Source organism: Urocitellus parryii, chromosome 2, assembly GCF_045843805.1.
Source record: "Urocitellus parryii isolate mUroPar1 chromosome 2, mUroPar1.hap1, whole genome shotgun sequence".
Classification (NCBI taxonomy): Eukaryota; Metazoa; Chordata; class Mammalia; order Rodentia; family Sciuridae; genus Urocitellus; species Urocitellus parryii.
The window spans coordinates 161,751,769-161,773,576 of NC_135532.1; the positions used below are offsets into that span (position 1 = coordinate 161,751,769).

The 21,808-nt window shown below is 45.4% G+C and overlaps 1 protein-coding gene across 4 annotated transcripts in view; it reads left to right on the top strand.

Moving 5' to 3' along the window:
• The first annotated feature begins 739 nt into the window (after nucleotides 1-739).
• Nucleotides 740-21,808, top strand: part of Boc (BOC cell adhesion associated, oncogene regulated) — a 77,874-nt gene continuing 56,805 nt past the window's right edge. For 2 of the 4 annotated variants that reach the window (XM_026394284.2, XM_026394307.2), the window contains exons 1-2: nucleotides 740-1,135; nucleotides 5,288-5,379. The gene's annotated coding sequence lies outside the window, so the exon portion shown is untranslated. The remainder of the gene's footprint in view (nucleotides 1,136-5,287; nucleotides 5,380-21,808) is intronic. The other 2 variants (XM_026394289.2, XM_026394299.2) reach the window with 2 other exon arrangements.

The following is a 21,808-nucleotide window of genomic DNA, read 5'->3' on the forward strand; positions in this document are numbered from 1 at the left end:
CTGTTTTCTACCCAATACACACACAGAGGCAACAAACTTCTCTCTGTGGCTACTAACCAGCCCCCACCGCTTGTCCTGGCTCCTACATCTGGGATGATGAATGGAGGTCAGGGAGCTGTCAACTGAGGACGCGGCAAACCCTCCCTAGCCCACCGAGTGGGTTGGGGAGGCCGCCTTGGGGCTTCCCTTATCATCTTTTCCACTGCCCCTGACCCACTTTTTTGAGAGGTGGGGAGGTAGCTCCCTTAATAATATTAAGTTTGCTTTTACTGGTTTATTTAATAGATTGCAGAACGAAGAAAGCAATTGAGAAGTGGGTGGCAGAAAAGGGCTAGGGGAGAACAGACTGGGCTACAGGAGGGAAGTATAGTGTCCAGAGAGGAAGGGTCCGAGGTGAAGCTAAAGAGGGTCAAGAGAGCCCCTGGAGCACAGGGCATTGCTTTTTGCACGGGAAAGAAAAAGAAGCTAGAAATGAGCGAGGGTCCAACGAACAACGGAGAGTGGGTGTTGGGTGGGGGGACTGGAGTTTGGGGGACTGTGTGGATTTTTTTTTTCCCCCAGCTTCCTTTCCAAGACTTTTTCTTTGCTTGGTTTCGCTCCTCCCCCTCCTCCCCGCCTCCTCTGCTCCCCCCTCCCCTCCTCCCGCGGTAATGGGAGGCTCCTAGGCAGGAGAAGCAAAAGAAGGAATTGTTTGCGAGTTCAGTCATCCAAAAAAGCTTCTTCCATATGGAGGGGTCGGGTGCGCTGGGCGCGGCGTCCCCTGCCTCGTCCTCCTGCTGCTGCCGCCTCCGCCGCGGCCCCGGCTTCCTGCAGCAGGGACCCTGAGCCCCGGCTAGCTAGTGTCAGCCGCCGCGTACGCACCGCACTCACACACACACACACACACACACACACACACACACACACACGGCACACACACCCTCAGCCACACGCGCTTCCCACCCCGGCCGGCAGCTTCTCGGTCCGAGGCTCCTTTGTTGCTCCGGCTGCGGCCGCTCTCCCGTGTTGTGTGTCCCCGGGTGTCACAGTGCGTGTTGTGTGTCTGTGCAGCGCGGCGCTGTGTGGCTCTCTCCGCGCCCACCACGCTGACACCGGGGCTTCGGCTCACCCTTCCCAGGCTGCGGCTGCACCAGAGGTGAGTCACGTCTCTGAAGTTTGTTTTCTTTTCATAAAAAGTTGTATATGTTTGTTGGTTTGGGGAGAGGAGGGGGCTGGAGGCAGCCGCAGGCCGGCGGACGCCCAGCGAGCGCGGGCGAGTGGCTGTGGTGGATGCGCGGCGGCTGGCGCCGGCTCTGAGCGCTCGGCTGCGGGCTAGGGTTGGGGCTGGGGACTCGGCCGGCGGGGCGCGCCAGGCGCTGGACCCACAAGCTGGGCCCGGAGGGCAGCCGGGGCCAGGATGCCGCGCCGGTTTCCCCGGCCGGTGCTTTCAGGTTCCTTGGCCGGGTCGTGGTTCCCGGAAGCTTCTCGGGTAAAAGGAGGGCCCAGACCGCCTCCCAGACTTGCCCTGAAGGCTGACACCCAGCGCCCGGGTCCCCGGCCGGACCGTGGGGGAGAATCCCACACGGTGTCAGCAGATGCACAGAACCACTCAATGCGCGCTTGGACTCCGGGGGCGAGGTTATCACCCTTGACATTTTAAAAGGAAAATACTAAAATGATGGACTGAGCGAACCCAAACAGCCTCAGAAAAGATCCCCTAACAGGAGTGGTAGAAGGGGAGAGGCTAAAGTGGTGTCCAGAAGTGTCTGTGAGACTGAGGCATTTGTAAGAGTGTGTGTGTGTGTGTGTGTGTGTGTGTGTGTGTGTGTGTGTGTCCGCGCGCGCCTGTGTGTGAGTGCCCGCGCGCCTGTGTGTGTGTATGTGTGTGTGTGTGTGTTGGCGCCCGCAGGGTACTCCTGGGGTTTTTATTTATGTAACTGCAAGAAGGTGGGGGCATGAATCTCTAGGACAAGTGGGAAAGAGCTGCGAGGAGGGCCAGGAACTCAGGAAGAATCTTCTGCTGGATTCTTGAAGGGCCTGCTTGACTTTCAGATACTCAGTTTAGTTTGCTTTTCCAGGCAATAGAAGAACTTTGAGAGGTGCGAGTCAGGCAGACCTGGAAGGATTTCAGGAGTCTTAGAGATGGTTTTGTTTAGTTGTGTTTTGGGGTGGCAGAGGCAGAGTCCCTTGAAACACGAGTTGTATTCCTCCAGAGATGTGGCAGTTAGAGCTAAGAATACCCAAACCACACACCAGCAATCCCAAACAGGCACTTTCTGGGTGTGGTGGGTGTTCTGCAGCTCCCCCCATCTCTTCCCTGCAAACTCAAATGGGTTCACATAAGTTTTTGACTCAGAGTTACCTCTTTGAGTAGACTAAGTGAAAAGTATATTTGGTTGCAAGCCCTTGTCCCACCTCCAAATGCCCTGTACCAAGCCCACATTTGTCACTTAGCTCTTTTTGCCCGGAACTCTGCAAGCATAGACCCTTAAATGAACGTGGTTTTTAACATTCTTGAATGTGTAAACATTTCTAATTTATGCCACTACTGGGTTCTGAACAGGCAGCACCACTCTGTGATGGCCTTTTTAGCCCTTTGGTTACAGCTAATAAATCTATCTCCATGTTCTCAAGGGCAACATGGAAAATACTAACGCACAGTCTTGTTGGACCCAGGTGGGGGCTGGGGCACCCATACATCTGGATGACCTGTTTTCTGAACTTAAAGTGAATCTGAGGCAAGAGGTTGGCCATTTTGAGGTGTGTAACAGGTTTCCCAGGGACATTTCTGAGGTCTTATAATTGGCACTTTTTAATGGCCTCATAATTGAGACCCAGAGGGTTCCCATGGTACTCTTGAAGCACCTTGGGGTCAGCGGGACAGAGGCGGGTAGAAATAGCAGTGGGGTTAAGATTTTCCTTCCAGATGAGTTTTTGGAATAAGTTTATACAAAAAATGAAAGAAGCCAGAATTCCCTCCTTAGGCCTCTTTGCTGACACCATCCTCCCTCATGGAAATATATTACTCAGAATTTGGCCCTCAGGAGGCCAGAAGCAGTACAGACGTCCCCTTTTATTCTCTTTCAAGGTTTCTCAGCAGAGCAACATTGCAGGAGAAGTTCACTCAAGAGATATTGCCCAAGCTTCTGGGATCTGGCTTTACTTGGGAGGGTTAATTGGTAGAGGCTCATATAATAGGTCCTTTGACAGCAAATGGGGAGATGGGTGTGAGGGGGGAAAAACCTGCTTAGGTGCTAATTATCAGTCAATCACGATAAGGAGTGTGATTTATGTTTCTTTCCATACTGCAATGCCTGCCTCCAAATGGACCCAGATATTTTACTTTTTTTGAAGTACTTTTTCAAGTGCTTGGGATCCCCTCTCTCTTCAACAACTGTTTGTGGTTTCCATAGCCTAGGGATGAATAGGAGATTTTACTCATGAAATAATTCAGTTGACTTCCCCAAAGACCCCTGGGGTTTAAGAAAGGAGGGCAAGAAGTGAGCCTGATGATCAGTGTTCCAAGGGCCCTAGGGGGTCTAGGTTCAAATTTCAGCTGTCACTGACATGCTTAATGAATTAAAGGTTTCTCTCTCTGCCTTTCAAAACTTAACTGAAGACCCATGTGTGCTGGATAATTTCTGTCCAGTACTTTGTGACCCCTGAATAAAGAAGTATTAACCTGGCTCCAAAAGATATTATACACTGCAGTTTGCTTTCTTCCCTCCAAACTTTAAACCTCCTTGCAATCTGGGACTAGAATGGAAATTGGGGAGGGAGAGGAAAGATAGTGATTTTCCCATTTAAAAAAAAATTTATCTACTTTAACATAAGTAATTTCTTGTTACCTCCATATTTCAGTTTAACAAATATTTATCTTGCATCAGACACCCAATTGGGAGCTTCCTTGTCCCAACAAAGTAAGTTTTCTTAATCAAAGAGTGATTACCTTCAAATTTTATTCATTGCACAAACATCTACTACTAATTATAAAAGTGTTTTTAAAGTTATTCACAGTTATGTACAGGCTGGGGCTGTAGCTTTGTTCAAACACTTGCCTAGCATGCACAAGGCCCTAGGTTCAATCTCCTGCAACACACACACACACACACACACACACACACACACACACACACAGAGCTACCCACAATCTCCCCATGCTATAGCATGACTTGTTTTTGTTCATCCATGTGCATATATACCTTCTATATAGTTATGTTAAAAAGTAGATTCTTGTCATCAGACAGCCCTAAAATATCTACATTTGAACCAAAGACTCACAGAGAACACATATATCCAACCAATTTGCTTTTGGTGGGAATGAGCCAAATCCTAAGTATGCTCCCATGGGAACTTCAACTTGCAATATTTTCATAATTTATGAGCCTGAATCAAGTATTTGGGATTGAAGAGTGATATGGGAGAGGGTGTTTAGTTTTAATCTAGAAGTCTATGTTTACCATAAACCTTCCCAAGAAGATTTTTGCCACCTTGGAGCCTTCAGATTGGTCATGGATAGAGAAGGGGAGGTAGAATGTAGGAAAGAGGTTTATAGGATCCCTCTGAAGCCCAAGCTCTGCCTCTGACCTCTGTTTACACCACCTCAAATCAAAACATTAATCTGTTCCTACATCTCTACTGCTGCAGAGTTAAGACTCCTTCCCCAACCTGGCACAGTCTTTTCTGTTCTTCCTTTTGTAATTCCACCATCTGTACCATCTTTTCCAGACCTGCTTCCTCTCTGCTTATTGATGCCCTTGACAATTGCTCCTGACATGTAGTTGGGCTCCCACTGTCTACCTAACAGCACTCCACTATTCTCCAGCAGTCCACTATTCTCCATCAGTCCCACAATCAAGTCACTACTCAGTTTTAAAATCCAAATTTTTCAACCTGTTATATGAGACTCCATCCTCCTTCAGGATAATTCTTCCTCAGTAGGAGCCTGCTGCCCAGCACCTTAAATCCTTCCACACAAGCCTACTTATATATGAGGCCTGTTTATAATGTGTTTTGAAGTATTTGGTGAGTGTTGATGAAAATACACTATCGGATGAAAAGTTCATGGTTTTGTAAAATGTAGTATTGTTCTTAATCCACTGTTTTCACTTTTAGCAAGGAGCCAGGTAACTGGATATTGATGGAGGCCTGTGATCTTAGAAGAATTGCTTTTCCTCTGTTTTCTTATTCATAAAAGGGGTTAATGTGGAATTACTATGGTTTATAGCAATGCACCTTACAAAAAGCAAATACTTCAGAACTGTTTATTTTATTGTTCAAAAGATGAAACAATTCTCTTTTTCCTCAGTCCTGTTTCAGGCTTCCTGGAACCCATGACCCATGAAGTTTTGTCAACATTCACACCATCTGAGGGTAGCAGCAAAGGAGTAGAAGAAGTAGGTGAGGTTTTCTGCTCACAGTCTGAAATCTCTATCCTATTAGATCAACTATTTTTTCCCTTGTTTTGTGTTATCACTTGAAGATTGTGTTTCTCATCCTTTAATATTGAAAAAATCCAGCTTTGAGTGGAATCTGGACTAACCTTCAGGTTGGTTCTAGTGGCGAGTACACTCTTAGTCGAAGCCTGTGTTGGCTCCATGAACCCTCCCATTGCCCTGAGGCAAACTCTGTCAGACTTGTTGGATACAAACCACTAACTGTGAGATTCAGGATCTAAGCTCACTGTGGAAAAGTCCTGCTCAGGTCTGGGTGAGGAAAGCCAAGTGTTTACGTTTCTGACAGTGGTCTTACAGCAAATGCCTTGTGGTCTCATGTACTGGGCATTGTTTATCTCACAAAAACCAGAGGGATTCCATTTCTTTGCGTCTTCTGAAATGAAACCAGGAAATAATTTTTCTTTTCCTAATGATAAATTTGGCCTTATTTTCAAAGAAGGCCTTTGATGTTTGGGACAGGATTATTGGGCAATACGAGGAAATCATAGCAGAAAGACTATAGTCAGTAATATGTAGTCAACTTAATTTGGTTGCCAGAGAAAATGTTGAGAAAGTCTCAACTGGTTCTCCTGGTGAGTAACAGGAAAATGCCAATGTGGACAGGGTAAGTAGGGTTGAAGAAAAACAACCCAAAAGGAGCTGAGCAGTGGAAAGTAGGGCAAAGGCATGTTATTCTTTGCCAAAATGAGTTTGGACAACATTGGACACGACAAGGGTGATGAAGTGTGTGTAGGTTGGAGTCTTCATTCTTTCAACAGGCTTTTATTGAGTACCTGCTATGTGCCTGGCATCATGGCTTAGACTGGCAGGAATCAATACCAGAGCCACATGGGCATCCAGAATTCTATTGCTCATGGGAAGTGAAATGCAAATACTTGCAGTGGGTCAGTTAAGAAAGACTTTTTGAGAGAGGGGAGAGAATACCTCAGGAAATCTTAAAATTAGAGCCAGACAGGTAGTACCGAATGTTTTTTTACTCTGCTTGTATGAATTGTTCATTGTTTTGTTCCAGCAAATTCATTTTTCCTTGGTGGATGATAGGTTTAAGTATGGTAGACACAGGAGATTTCAAAGTCATGTCTTTGTTGTTGTTACTTGTTTAATTTTAGGAAACTTAAGACTTAGAATCTCTGCATCAAATACAGAATCTCAGAAATCTGGGTTTTGGCCTTGTTTCCAAAATCAGTTACTGAGTAGTTTTCAGGAGGAAAAGAAAAAATTAGTGATTTTCCTTTCTTTCTCATTTATATCAGATTTTAACTGAGAATCTTAGAAACACATGTATGAATTCATCCTTTTACCTTTGAATTCCATTGGCCCCATTAGATTTGCTTGACTCTGACATTATTCCCAGAGTAGCAGGTGAGGGGAAACTTATTTTAGAGGTATAAAAATCACTGGGCTTTTCATTTGCTCAAAAAACCTCCTGGGTTGCTGAGAGGTGAATATCACAAGAGCTGGGAGCCCCAGGTAGGGGAGGAAAGTATGTGGACTTACCTGGCCTCAGAGCCCCCCATCCAGCCTGGGCTGCAACTTTACTCTCAAAGAAAACCTCCCCCATCTTCCCTGGTTCTGCCAATATTTTTCCAGATTAGTCAAAGCCAAGTGCCTTTACTAGTCTTTACTTACCTAACATTACAATCCCAGTAGGTTTATTAGGTATGGGTCATAGTTAATTGGAGAGGAAAATTGGGGGGTTCTGGGTTTACTGGTTTTCTATGAAAGCAGAGACTGCTCTTAATAATTTCACAGATCATCTCTCCCACTTCTCTGTCTCTCTGTTTTCTGCCTCATGACTACCACACTATAGTGGAGTTACTGTAGCTTTTCCTTCTTACATAGTTATGCCCAAGTCAAGGGGATTTATTAATGCTGGCAGTCAAGTGAGATCACATAAAGGCCGAGATGATTACTCCTGTCGTTATGAATGAATTTTTGGTAGTGAACAAATTGTATAAAAACCTGCTAAGTTATAGACAAGAGTTAGATTCTCAGGATCATTCAATGTACAGGCCTCTGAAATAATCACCTGCACCCCTTCCTTGAGTCCTTTGGTGGTCTGCCATCTGTGAAGGCTCTGAGTCAGTTCCAGGTGACAGACCCCAGTCAGGTGCTTTCCATTCTGTAGGCTTCTGTAGCAGAGGTGGAGGCTGCTGCAGGGCGGCTGGCTTTAGCCAGTCTGGACTATGGCAATTTGCCAGCAAGTTTCAGTGGGTGGTCTTTGACAATGAAAGAAGAGGGTGGGGGCGGGGGAACTTAGCCCTCCTCCCCAAAGGGGAACAACAAGGTGGCTTTCTATAGGTGGGTTTCACATTGGCGACCAATCCCCTTGTCACTGACACACCATACGTGTCTTGAGTGTGGGTGAAAAGAACTGAACAAGTTGCCTGAAGATGGTCACTGTGATGGACGGAGTTAATTTTTGTTCCCCCAATTTTACAAATGAAGCCTTGTATTTATGTGGCGAGCCTTTCTTCCAAGGGGGCGAGTAGGCAGGTACCTTTCCTTATGATTACTGAGGAAGGAACAATGATGATTCTCACTTGTCAGAAAGAAAAGCAAAGCTCTTAGTGCAGCTTCTCACCCCACAGATCAGGGAAATCAGCCGTGGACCAGCAGCACAGGCCCAGGCATGCTAATTTCAGTTACAAGTAGGCAGCACTGCCTGCCTCCACTTCCTCCCAGTGATGGGGAGATTGATAGCAGCCATCTAGTGTATACCTACTGGGTGCCAGGCCCTGTGCTAAGAATTACTGGCATTATTCCTTTGATCACCCAGTGGTCCTGTGAAGCTGGGCATTATTATCCTATTCTTCAGATAAGAAGCTAAAGCTTAAATAATTGTACTGATTTTCTCTGGTCTCACAACTGGAAGTGGCAAAGCCAAGATTTCATTGCAGGTCTGCTGACTCCCAAACTTAATGTGTGTGTGGAGGGGGGAACCCAGATAGGTTCTCTTCCCAAAGCAGACTCCCTTCAGTTTGGGAAAACTTTCTTTTGCAGCTAACTATTCGTAAGGGGCATGTGGGGACCTTTATGAGACTTGCCTTAAACCACATGAATATAGAACTGGGACCACAAGTGGAAGGTGTTGAATGGCTCAGAAGCAGCAGCACCAGGGAAGCCAGGCTTTGTGGTCCAGCTGTGTCAGACTTTGCAGGCCGTGGTGAAAGCCACCTCCATCTTGGGTTTCATTTCTGAACTTGTCTCTTGATATTTTTTTTCTCCTCCTCCGGGACATTGTCTGAATCGACTGTCCCAAATCTCTGCTCCTGCTATAGCTGCCAGATGAATCCATCTGTGCCTAGGCTTTCTGCAAGTCTGATCAAGCAGGTCCTCCGTGCTTACAATGAGCTCAGGGGGAGAAGGTGTTTGGCCCAGCAGATACTTTTACTGGTCAGGAAAAGTGGCAGCTTGTACAGAAAAATACCCTGGGGAAGGAAGTAGCAGCTTTGACAGACAGGTAACTGACAGGAGATGCTGCCTTCCAGGCAAATACTCACAGGGCAGCCAGCAGAAAGAATTCGACAGGCAGGTACCTGCAGAAGAGCAAAGCACCCCACTCCCTGCTGGCTTAGGAGGGTGGTGAGGTTTGGCGGCGGAGGACATGTAGTTACCCTTGTTCCTTGTTTTTCTTTAGCAAACACTGGAAACTTGAAGCCAAGATGCTCTGGGTATGGGAAGACACAGGTTTAAAATATAATGATGTGACTAGCGTAATGAGGAGGTAGTCAGAGAAACTGTGCCTTTCATCCCCTCTCATTTCAAGCTGGCTTTTTTAAAATTATTTTTTTTATTTATATGTGACAGCAGAGTGCATTACAATTCTTATTACACATATAGAGCACAATTTTTCATATCTCTGGTTGTATACAAAGTAGAGTCACACCAAATCGTGTCTTCATATATGCACTTTGGATAATAATGTCCATCACATTCCACCATCATTTTTAACCCCATGCCCCTTACCTTCCCCTCCCACCCCTCTTCCCTATCTAAAGTTCATCTATTCCTCCCATGCTCCCCCTCCCTACCCCACTATGAATCAGCCTCCTTATATCAGAGAAAATATTCAGCATTTGGTTTTTTGGGGGATTGGCTAACTTCATTTAGCATTATCTTCTCCAACTCCAACTATTTACCTGCAAATGCCATGATTTTATTCTCTGTTAATGCTGAGTAATATTCCATTGTGTATATATGCCACATTTTTTGTATTCATTCATCTATTGAAGAACATCTATCTAGGTTGGTTCCACAGTTTAGCTATTGTGAATTGTGCTGCTATAAACATTGATGTGGCTGTGTTCCTGTAGTATGATGTTTTTAAGCCCTTTGGGTAACTCCAGAATGGCAACTATTAACAATACAAACAACAGTAAGTGTTGGTGAGGACTTGGGGGAAAAGGTACACTCATACACTGCTGGTGGGACTGCAAATTGGTGTAGCTAATATGGAAAGAAGTGTGGAGATTTCTTGGAAAACTGGGAATGGAACCACTATTTGACCCAGCTGTCCCTCTCCTCGGTCTGTACTTATGCTGTCTTTTAAAGGGCCATGAGGATGCTGTGACATGGCCTGAGGGAACACTTTTGATTGAAAATTTCTTACTCACCTCAAAAGTCCCAGGTGCCTGGCATCTGTACTCACCCACTCTAAAGAGATAAGAAATTCTAGGGAACCGGGGAGAAGTCAGTTTGGACCCAGGAATGCAGTCAACTCTGCGGTGTGTTTTTGTTTTCTAAGTGCAGGAGCCTGAATCGGATTCTCTTTGGTCATACTGTCAGAAACCACCCCGGATCCCTCCAGATCAGCTTTCTTTTCCTCACTAGTGGGAAAAGACAACTTAGAGTCTCAGGGTCTGGAAGATGTTGGGAAGGAAAAGAACTTCTGGCAACTGGATTTAGGGTAACATCCTTCCTTGAGAGAGGAAGGTACAGAAGGAGTCCAGAGCGTTTCTAGGAGGTCCTATCTGAGAGGACAGAAGTCTGGAGTGCATCTTATGAGAAGGCAGGTGAAGTGCTAGGAAAAAAGGTTTTTAGGAGAAAAGCATGTTTCTGGAACCACTTCCAGATTTGGGATTTGTATAGTATCTTGGTTAATGGGAGGCTTTGTAAATAGACCAGCCTGGGTTTCAATACTGGCTTTGCCAATAGCTAGGTGTGTGATCCTGGGCAAGTTACATAAACTCCGCCACGCCAGTTTCTTAAGGTTGTTGCAAAGGGGAAACGAGGTCATGTAAGTAAAACTCAGGAAATGCATTGGGAACTGTGGTGAGCCGTTTCTGTGTACTGTGGCCGCCATTACAAGATGGCGCTGGTCTCCGCTGTAGTCTGTGACAAACAACTCCTTATCAGAATGAGTTGGCACGCTGTGACTTGGCACCCTATGAGAAAAGTCCACTTGGCAGTTGTGCATTGGGGCTTTATCTGCTTTATTAAGGCTGGGGCACACGGGAGTAGTAGTAGTAGTAGTAGTAGTAGTAGTAGTAGTAGTGGCAGTAGGAGTAGTAGTAGGAATAGTAGTAGTAGTAGTAGTAGTAGAGAGAGAAACAAGCTAAAAGACATGTCAAAACAAAGGCCTGAATAAACTGCTGAAGGAAGAATCTTGTGTCGTGTTTCCTTTGCTGGCGAGGGGTCGCGGCAGGGAACCATCAGTGGATGGTAGCTGTTGTTATTTAGGAAAAGAAGGAGGAACAGAGTGAAAGGGGCCTTCTTAGTAGGGTAGGCAGAGAGGAGAATGAGCCAGCAGAAGGTCCTGCTGATGGAGCCCCAACTAACTCAAGGTCTACAGAGAGAAAGAAATGAAGATGGGGAGAAAGAGGAGCACAAGGTTGGGCCAGGCCTGGTCCCTGGGTAGAGCATGTCCCTCAACCCCATCCCACCCCTGTAGCCTTCCCCTCTGCCTTTCCCCCAACTCAGCATATTCCATCCTACCCAAAATCTTGAGGTCATCCTTTACTCTGCTCTTGCTCTCATACTCCATTTTATTTTTGCTTTTATTTTCATTATTAATTTATTGTGGTGCTGGAGGTGGAACTCAGGGCCTCATACATATTGCATCTTGTTTGAAAGTAGTAGCGCAAGCACTCTTACACTGAGATACAGCCTGGGTCCTCATATCCACTTTAAATTGGCAAACAATACTGGCTTTACCTTTAAGTGTTTGTAGAATCCTATGATCTCCTACCACTCTAGTCTTCTGTTAACTTTTCTGACCAGGACTGTGGAGCTGACTTCTCTCCTCAAAACTCTCCATGGCTTCAAACATCCATGAAAAATCAAAATGCCTTGATCTGGAAAAATCCAGTACCCTGGATCCACCCCATCCTCTCTGCCTCACTTCTGCCTACCTTGCTCACCTCACAGCCACATGGGCCTCCCCAGGACTCCTCTAACTAGCCTTCTCCTCCTCAGAGGTTTTCTGCCAGCTGTCTGAAAGGCTCTCACCCCACATTCCTGTGTAGCTTCCTCCCCCATTTCAGTGGGTTCCCTGCTGCCCCGCTCACCCACCACTATTCTCTCTCCTTTCAACCTAATTTATTATTCCTCAGCATTGTCACCTTCTGATATGTATCTATTTGTTCATTTGCATATTACCTGTTTCCTCTGTAGAAGGAAGACAGATCCAGGGACCTTGTTTCTCCCAGGGACTAGAAGAGAATTGGTTTCTCTCTCTCTCTCTCTCTCTCTCTCTCTCTCTCTCTCTCTCTCTCTCTCTCTCTCTCTCTCTCCCCTTTCCTTTTCTCTTTCCTTTCTAATCTGCAGTACTCTCCTGAATTGCAAAATTAATGCGTAAGAATTTCAAACAAGATGAAATATGGTCAGTTCTCAGTATTCACAGGTTCCACACCTGTGGATGCAGTCAACCATGGATCAACCATGAATAGAAAATATTTTTTTTAAAAATATCATGTCTGTACTGAACATGTGCAGACTTTTTTCTTGTCATGGTATAACAACAACTTACATAGCATTTACACTGTATGCACTACTTTAAGTAACCTAGAGATAATTTAAAGTGTAGCTTAGGTACATGCAAATACTATCTACACTATTTTTATGACGGATTTGAGCATTCATGGATTTTGCGGGGGCAGTGTCCTAGAACCAATTCTTCACAAATACCAAGGGGCAACTATAATTACGCATGGATTTATACAAGAAAATGTATTCAGGGGTGTATGTATATGGGGAACCTCGAGGGAAGGTGCTAAGAGTACTAACGACGAGAGTCTGTTAGAAAAGCCAGGCAGTAGACGTGTGCAGGACCTCGACAGAGGTAGCCCAGTTCCTTCACTCTTCCCCAAGGTAACAGACTTCAGCAATTGTCCAAGGCTAGGCAGGTGGTTCCATCTGTAAGAGAGATACAAGAATGAAGCCAGGCATGTGGTGGTGCATGCAAAGTAATCCCAGTGGCTTGGGAGGCTGAGGCTGGAGGATCACAAGTTCAAGGCCAGCCTTGGCCACTTAGTGAGACTCTGACTCAAAATGAAAATGAAAAAGGGCTGGGGGTGTAGCTCAGTAGTAGAGTAGCCCTGGGTTCAATCCCTAGTACTATAAAGAAGAAGAAAAAAAGCAATGGATGTCCTCTCTGCCCTCCCTCATCACACACTTTATTATTATTATTATTTTTATTTTTATTATTATTTTTATTATTATTTTAACTATGGCACTGTTTTTTTAAAAAATATTTTTTAGTTGTACATGGACCTTTATTTTATGTATTTACATGTGGTGCTGAGGATCAAACCCAGGGCCTCATACATGCTAAACAAGCGCTTCACCAGTGAGCCCCAGCCCCAGTCCTTATCACACACTTTAGAAGAATTTATTGTGCATCCACTTTATGCCCAGCACTGTGCATGGCCTGGCTAGGAGTTGCAGAGAAGCCCAGCTCTTCCTCTGTCCCACCAGTTTATAGTCTGGTTGTCCATCTGGGCTTTCCTAAGTGGGCCTGGGCCACCCACCTTGATGCTGCCCTCTTCCAGTCACTTGAGTCCAACTGGAGGTCTTTCAGATCTGGTGGGCATGGGATGGATTTGACAATAGTTCAGTCTCCATACACAGGGGTCTTGGTGGGGCCAGCCCCCGTGCTAGGCACACCAGTTACAGAGATGGTACCAGCTGCTGGAAGTAAGGAAGAGTGTGTTGGGTGCCACCTCAGAGGGGACATAGATCTGACTTCAAGTTGCATCTTAGACATTTCTGACTTGGTTCAAGATTTAGAAGCAGAGGAAGAATAAAAATAGTGAGGAAGATCCCAGGAGGTCTTGTGGTGACAATAAAAGTAGAAAAATGTGCCTCAGCAATAGTACAACCAGATGCCAAAACCCAACCCAGCAAGCATGTCATGGAGCTGGGCAATAGCCCATGCCTCTTTTTTTAAATTATTGCTTTTATTATTTTAAATGAATAATCTTCTTTTTGAGCAGTCTTAGGTTTACAGAAAAGTGAAGCAAAACAGAGTTGCCATCCAAGTCACCTCTATCACCTAACCCCTACCCTTTTCCCCTATAATTAACATCTTCTGCTGGTGTGATGTATTTGTTACGATTGGTGAACCAAAATTGACATTTCATTATTAACTAAAGGGCATAGTTTACATTAGGGTCCACTTTTTGTGTGGTACATTTTCTGGGTATTGGCAGATATATGATGGCATGTACCTACTATGATAGGATTGTAATATTCTGCTGCCTAAAAGTCTCCCATTCTCTACCTGGTCCTGGTCATCTCCTCCTTCTGCCCCCAAAACTTTTGCAACCACTATCATCTTACTGTAGTAAGCATATATATTTACTATATATATTTTTACTACATATATGTGTATGTATGTGTTATATATATGCTATAGTTATGACTTTTCCAGAATGTCACATAGTTGGAATCATGAAGTATATACCCCTATCAGACTGGCTGCTTTCACTTGGCAACCTCTCTAGTTTTCTCTCTTGCCTGCCCCATACACATAAGCAGCTGGTGAGCAAGGAGCTGGAAAAGGAGGGGCTCAGAGCCGAGTGCTGAAACCTTCCTGACAAGAGCTGTAGGTCTACTGTGCAGCTCCATTGCCATCTTCTGCCGAGCAGCCTGGCCCTGGTGCTACTGGAGTTTAACCAGGCTGGTAAACTGTCAGGAGCTGCCTGTGTTTGGGTTCCACATCTGGAAGTACCAGCTGTGCAGACCCTCCCTCCCACCCCTAAACAGACAGCTGGGAAGAGCACATGGGGCTGTTTGTCTTCCTCCTTGGGAGATTGTTTTGCTTACTTTGGAGCTGCAGGCTAGGGGAAGCACGGGGAAGTGTGCATCCCCTGGGCAGGCCATGATACTGTGTGCTCATATCCGGTGGTGGGCCACAGGTCCCTCAGTCTCTGAAATCACTGCTTTCATCCCAGGTTCCAGGGATGTTCTTGTTGAGCACAGATAGCAATGGAGAACAGGGGAGCTTGTTTTGTGGTCATTAAGCGGGGGAGACTTATCAATCAGGCACAAAGAGATTGAGAGTGTTTCTCCTGCCAAGAAGTATTTCTTTCTTGAGTCAGCATTGAAAACTGGGATTCCCTGGGAGTTTGGGAGTAGGAGCCCAGTATTCAGAGCACTTAGCAGTCACTTTAAACAGTGTGGCTCTCTGGGGGACAGGTTATGATGACGGATTTGATAATGGGAGCAGAAGGAGAGAGTTCCTCCAACCCTGCTCCAGCTCGGGACCACATCTAGGGGAAATGTTAGCGGGTGTGACTGTGGAATCCTGTGGATCATCTGAACCACAGGCTGAAAAGTTCCAGGAATTGAGAAAGGGAGGAATATTGAGCAGAGGGAGTTCTAACCCTGGGGAACAGGGACTTATATTTAGAGCCTGGCTTTCATTCCTGCTTGAACAGAGAGCTGAAATCTGTCGGTACTTTCTCACATTGCAAGATGCAAGCCACATGTGTCAGAGTTCGGTACAGAGGAATAAGACTCATCAGGTGCCTTTGGACTATGGAGATTCTATGCCGAAGATCCAAATTCATACCACCCCCTCCCCTGGTTTTCTTTTCTTCTCCTAGCCTGGGCAGTGCCTCAGTAATGGCTCTGGAATGCCATTCAGTTTTACCTAGCTATCTTCCGTGTAGGTGCACTAATGATACCCATCCCAGGCTTATCCCTCAGACTGTGAGCACTAATGCAGTGCAATCTTTAAAGTCTTTCAACTTCAGAGGACTGCATTCTGCAGGCAAGCTGTCCTCTGGCTTTTGTTGTTAATTATAGCTCCAGGGTGGAGCCTGCTGGCCTGGCTTCTCAGGTCTTACTCCAGCATCCCTGTGGCTATCCCAGTGATTACTGACCATCTGGAAGTCTTGGCCCTTGCCTCAGTTTGCCTGGGGAGGCAGAAGATAGAGAACTGATGAGCCATGTGAGTGTGGGACCCATGTTCTTTACCAAATCCAGGCTTCACCCCTAAGCTACCCACCCTACGCTCTGTCCCCTCACTCTCAAGAAGGAATCATGAGAGCCCTGAGAAAGAATCCCAGGCTGGCTTCTGTAGGTGCATGCCAGGTAATGCATGTGTACAAGTAGGTGCCACATTTTCTGAACCAACAGACAAATCCATGACGTATCAAAGCATTTCTCTCATGTTGGAGGGGGGCGGGTGGGGATCTCAGAAAAACTGATTGTGTAAATATTTTGTGATACATTTAAAGAATCTTGCCTTCTGTATAAGGTACAGTGGGGCCATCCCAGCACCTCCTGATGGCACCATCTCCTGTTGTTGCCAGAGGTGCCTGGAGGCACAGCGCGGGCCTCTGTCCTCGTGGGGCGAGTGTTGATGGAGGAAAGTCTCTTGGTGTGGTCTGGCTCTTCTTCAGTACTTTTTCACCAGAGCCATCTGTAGAAATGGGGCAGGATCCCAATTTTACCCACCACCCTCCACCTCTCTCCAGAAAAAAAGCTAGGCTCCAAAGCAGTGGGAGGATCCTTCCTAACTAAGTTTTACATGCTTTGAAAGTCAGGAAGTAAAAAGGAATCATGTGTCCGATTGAGATGGGATCTTAGGCAAGCAGATCTAATTTTCCCCACACACAAAATTAACCCAAATGCCAGTGCTAATGTCCGTGTTCTGGGTGGGGAAAAGGCACTGAGACCTTGCTCTTTGCATCTGAGCCAAGATGAGGCATGTTTCCTTGCCCCAGGCCAGGGGCTTGGGACCAGGCTCCCTTGTGTGAAGAATGCCACCCACTAAAACTCAGGATGCTCACTGCTGCTGCCTCTCAGCAGTCACTTGAGGTTTCATGCTGAGTTTTGGATGCCGATCCCAATATCCAGCAGCAAATCTTTCCTGAGCACAGCATGTTTGCCCTCTGTGCATTTACCACAGGAGCCTAAAGACATTGGTAACCATCAAAGAGTGGCCTTTCAATTGGTCAGTCAATAGATGTTTATCAAGTGGTGTGTCTACTGTCCTTAAGGTGCTTGTGTCCTGGTTTCTGAAGATTTCCCAAATCAAAACACTGAATTGCATTATTCACAGAAGAGTGCTTAGTCTGGAGTGAGTGCTGTGTTATTCAGCTTTCTGTTGCTGTAACAAAATACCTGAGATAATCAACTTGAAAGAAGGAAAGATGTATATTTGGCTTATGGTTTCAGTCTGTAGTTGTTTGGCCCTATCACTTTGGGCATGTGGTAAGGCAGAATAGCATGGTGGGGAGCACATGGTAAAGCAAAGCTTCTTACCTCATGGCAGTTGGGAAGCAAAAGGAGAGAGCAGAAGAGGTCAGGATCTCAGTATCCCCTTCCAGGGTGTACCCCCAATGACCTAACTTCCTTCTACCCACCTAAATATTCCACCATCTCTCAATAGTACCAGAGGCTTTTATCACCTGGACCCTTGGGGAACTTTTAAGATCTAAACCATAACAGATGGTCACTGTTGTCATCATTGCCATCTCATTACTACTTTGACCCGAGATGAGCTGCCGATTTCTCTCCCAAGAGCTCAAATTCTTGGAGAATTTGGTTATTTAAAAAGTTTTGACACTTGTCAAATGGATTACATCAAACTTAGAAAGGTTTTACATAAGAAAGGAACAACACAGTGAAAAGACAACCTACAGAATGGGAGAACATATAAGCCAGCTATTCATGGGACAGGATTAATATACAGAATCTATAAAGAACTAAAAAAGCTTAACAAGCTGGGTGTGGTGGCACACGCCTGTAATCCCATTGGCTCTGGAGGCTGAGGCAGGAGTATCACGAGGATCTGAGGCAGGAGGATCAAAGCTAGCTTCAGCAATGGTAAGGCGCTAAGCAATTCAGTGAGGCCCTGTCTCTAGAAATACAAAATGAGGTTGGGGATGTGGCTCAGTGGTTGAGTGCCCTGAGTTCAATCCCCAGTACTAAAAAACAATAACACCAAAAAAAAAAAAAATGGCCAATGGCTCAATATTATTAGCTCAATATTGTTATGCTCAGTATTATTAGCCATCAGGGAAATCCAAATCAAAACTGTAGTGAGATACCATTTCACCCCAGTTGGAATGGTTGCTATAAAGACAATTTTAAAAAAGAACAAAACAAACAAAAAATACCATGGTGGTACAGATGAGGAGAGAAAGGAAATCGTACATATTGGTGGGAATGTAAATTAGTATAGCCATTATAGGAAACAGTATGGAGATTCCTCAAAAAACTAAAAATAGACCTACTATATGATACAACTATACCACTCGTGGGTGTACAGCCAAAGGAAAGGAAGTCAGAATACAAAAGTAACACCTGCACACCTTTGTGTGCTATGGCACTATTAACATAGCTTGCATATGAAATCAGCTTAGATGCCCATTAACAGATAAATGGATAAAGAAAATGTGGAGGGCTGGGGATACAGCTCAGCTGGTAGAGTGCTAGCCTCGCATGCCCAAGGCCCTGGGTTCAATTCCCAGCACCTCAAAAAAAAGGTGTCATGTATACAAATGGAGTATTATTTAACCATAAAGAAAAATGAAATTCTGTCACTTACAGGAAAATAGATGAAATTGGAGGACATCATGTTAAATGAAATAAGCCAGATACAGAACAGTCAAGGACAGCATGCTCTCTCTCATATGCAAAAGCTAAAAAAAAAAAATAATAAAAAAAAGCTCACCTGAGGAATTGGAAGGTACCAGAGGGGAAGAGGGTGAAGGTGGAAGTAATATGGGTGCGTATGATAAACAATAAACACACACTGTTTGCCTGTTTGGAAATAACACACTGAATGTCATTAATAAGTATAGTCCATATGTAGCAATAAAAACAAATCATTTTGTCATGGTATGGTTCAGAATTTGACAGGTAGACAAGTGGAAAAGTCATAGGTTCAGAAGTCTGAGTCAGAAGGTTTGGACCCTGATGGTCTTTGTCTTGGACCTTGAGGCCTCCATCTTGGTGGTTTCTGCAACCAGGGAAAAGTCAGCCAGTGCTGGGGATGTGTCATGGGTGAGATATGGGCAGGTCTGGGGAAGGCCCTTCCTGACAGGTAGGTCCCCAAGAGGAAACAGAGAGCATGGGGGGAAGCCAGCTAGCTGGGGTCCTTGGGTCCCCAGAGTGAGGGAGATGGGCTGCTCAAGGACTGGCTGTTCCAGCTGCCACCAGCAGTCCTCTGTCAGGGCTGGGGCTGCCTCTGGGGTCTGATGCACCCAGAAGATCATAAAGGGAGCATGCCCCTTTTCCATCAGAACCTGGGCATTCCCTCAGTCCCCCCTGACTGTGCCGTTTGTCTTAATTTAGAGGACACTGGGTTGGGGTGGGGGTTCCTGAAAGTCAATGCAAAGTTTGGGAAGATTTGAGAGGTCTTATTCTAATTATCCTATTGATTTATTTTTTTAGAAATTATTATTATTATTTTCTAACTTACAAACTCAAACAGCATAAAAGCAGAAAGATTAATATCATAAACCCTATGAGTCTGTATGGACATTTTAAATTTATTCTTTTCTAATTGAATGCTTGATATTATTAGTCTATGAAACAAACCGAAAGTAGAAAAAAGACTTTATGAAAAAGAACATACAAATTTTATCACATACTCAAGAGCACAGGAGGATGAGACTCAGGGGCAAATGGCTGAACCTTAGAGAGAGCTTAAAAAAAAAAGGAGTGGTGGGGTGGTGGGTAGGGGCTTGGCTTGGCAGGGACACTCTGGAGAGGGAGGATGTGTACGGTGAGCAGGGTTGTCTTATGTACATGAAGTCTCCCTGGTAACAGCCACCTGTGGACCTCTCTGTCTAGGCCAGGTGTCAGACCCCTATCTCCTCCTTCTGTGGAAAGACCCTGGTCAGGAGGAACAGAAAAGCCTGGGCCTGCATCCACTATTTACTCATGTACATTTCTTTTTATAAAAAGGCAGCTTTTTAGAGCCATTCCTGTGTCTGTAGAAGTCTGTGGTTACTCTGAATAACCAGAATATGCCAATGACATCTATTTGGGATTGTAGATTCAACAAGTAGCAAGACAACAAAAGTTTTGTGTCTTTTTTAAAAATAATATTACTCTAATACTGTGCTCTGTGTGCTAGATGGGTCAAAATTGGATGCCACAAAGTTACTTCTTCCACAAAAGTGTGTGATCCAGGCTTCCCACCTCTGACAGTGGAGTGGGAAAGAACATGTGCTTGGGGTACTGGGGTTTGATTCATAAAACTGTTCTGTGGTGCTCTGAGATCTTTCTGTGTCTCTTCACCAGAGCTTAACCTCTTGTGGAGAACTTTTCCTTTGGATTCCTGGGACCTAGTGTTTAACAAGTGTTCAATAAACATTTATGGACTTGTGAGGCACGTGATTCCATGAGACAGTGGGTTTCCACCTGGAGAGGTGTGAGTACTGTGAGTGCGAGGGCTGGACCCACCATCTGCAGTGTTGGGGATGATGATATACAGAGCTGGGGGAAGGCCAATCCTGGGGGACACTGAGCAGGAAGGACAGAGCCTCATGGGTTCCTGGAGATGTGGCCTTTGCCTGCCTGTAGATTCAGGTGTTCATGCACAGGCCCTGGAGGAGGTGGGGCAGGATTCTAAGGAGGCTCCAGATCTGTTTTTCTGGGTGGCCATTCAGCCTGCAAGCTGCCTGTGCCACCAGGGCCTGCATGCCATCCCCAGTACTGTTGGATTCACTTTGGAGTTGACAAGAGAGGGCTCTGCCACAGGCTTGGATCTGCTCCCTGCCTCTGGACACTGCAATGAGGCTGCTCTGAGCCACTCTGGTGACAGGTCTGGGTAGGAAGGATGGTTAAAGTGTAGGAAATGGAGTGTTGGGGGGCCAGAAGGGGATGCATTTCAAACATTTCCCTTCAGATCTGAACCTCAGGTCTACATAGCTGGAGAGACCTCAGGCAGGGTATGCCAGCCCTGGGAGAAGTCACCAAGCCCTGACTTTCAGCAGCTGACCTGTCCCTTTCCTCTCTGCCTGGTCTTTTTCAGTTTAAATTTCCAACCAAATCTTCTCCTCCCATGCATGTATGGGATGTGTGTGTGTGTGTGTGTGTGTGTGTGTGTGTGTTAATTTTTATTCTTGGCAGAAGTTAAGACATAAAATGGATTTGGAAGGAGATGAAACCAGTCTGGGTATATGTTGGGCAGCAGGCAGCTTCATTCCTGAAGTGGGAGGGCCCGGGAGGGGCCAGGGCTGGGGTTCCAAGGTGGGTTGTCTCCTCCCCTTGTGTGGGGACCAGGAAGGCAGAAGCTGAGCTGTTAACCCTTTGGATTGTCAACAGCAGGTTCCAGTGGAGCCAAAACCACAGAAGGCCAACACCTGAGGAATTTCTTAGTGTTCTGTGAGCCCCAGGAGACTGATCTGGCTTTGGCAACGGAACCCTGGCTAGTTTCTCAGACTTTGAAGGGCAAACATTCAAATTTGCATCTGTGGAAAACATCCCTCCCACACCTCCATGCTCCCGCAGAAGTACATGATCCTGGTCCCAGTTGGCAGAGGTGACAATGGCCCAGAGAACTGTTTGAGTGTTGTCTTTGCACTGTGGAGGCTGTTACCATGATGACCTCTTTTGAGATTTTTATTTCTGTGTAAGGAATAGACAGTCAGGAATCTGAAAATGCAAAAATAAATAAATAAACAAACAAATAAATAAAACTTGGGAAAACTGAGAGAAGCTTTTTGGAGAAAAAAGTTTTCTTCCTTTAAATGGGTTAATATTTAATTTGTGGGGTAAGAAATATTTATTTTTGCTTTAAAACTATAAGAATTTCTTTAAAATAATATATAATATATACCGTCTTTATGCAAAACTCTCAATTCTAACCATTGAATCCAGTACAACCAAAGCTCTCCTGGCAGATATTTTTTTCTGAAATTGCCCCAGAATCCGTGGCAAAGACACCCTCACAGGGTTCTCAACTG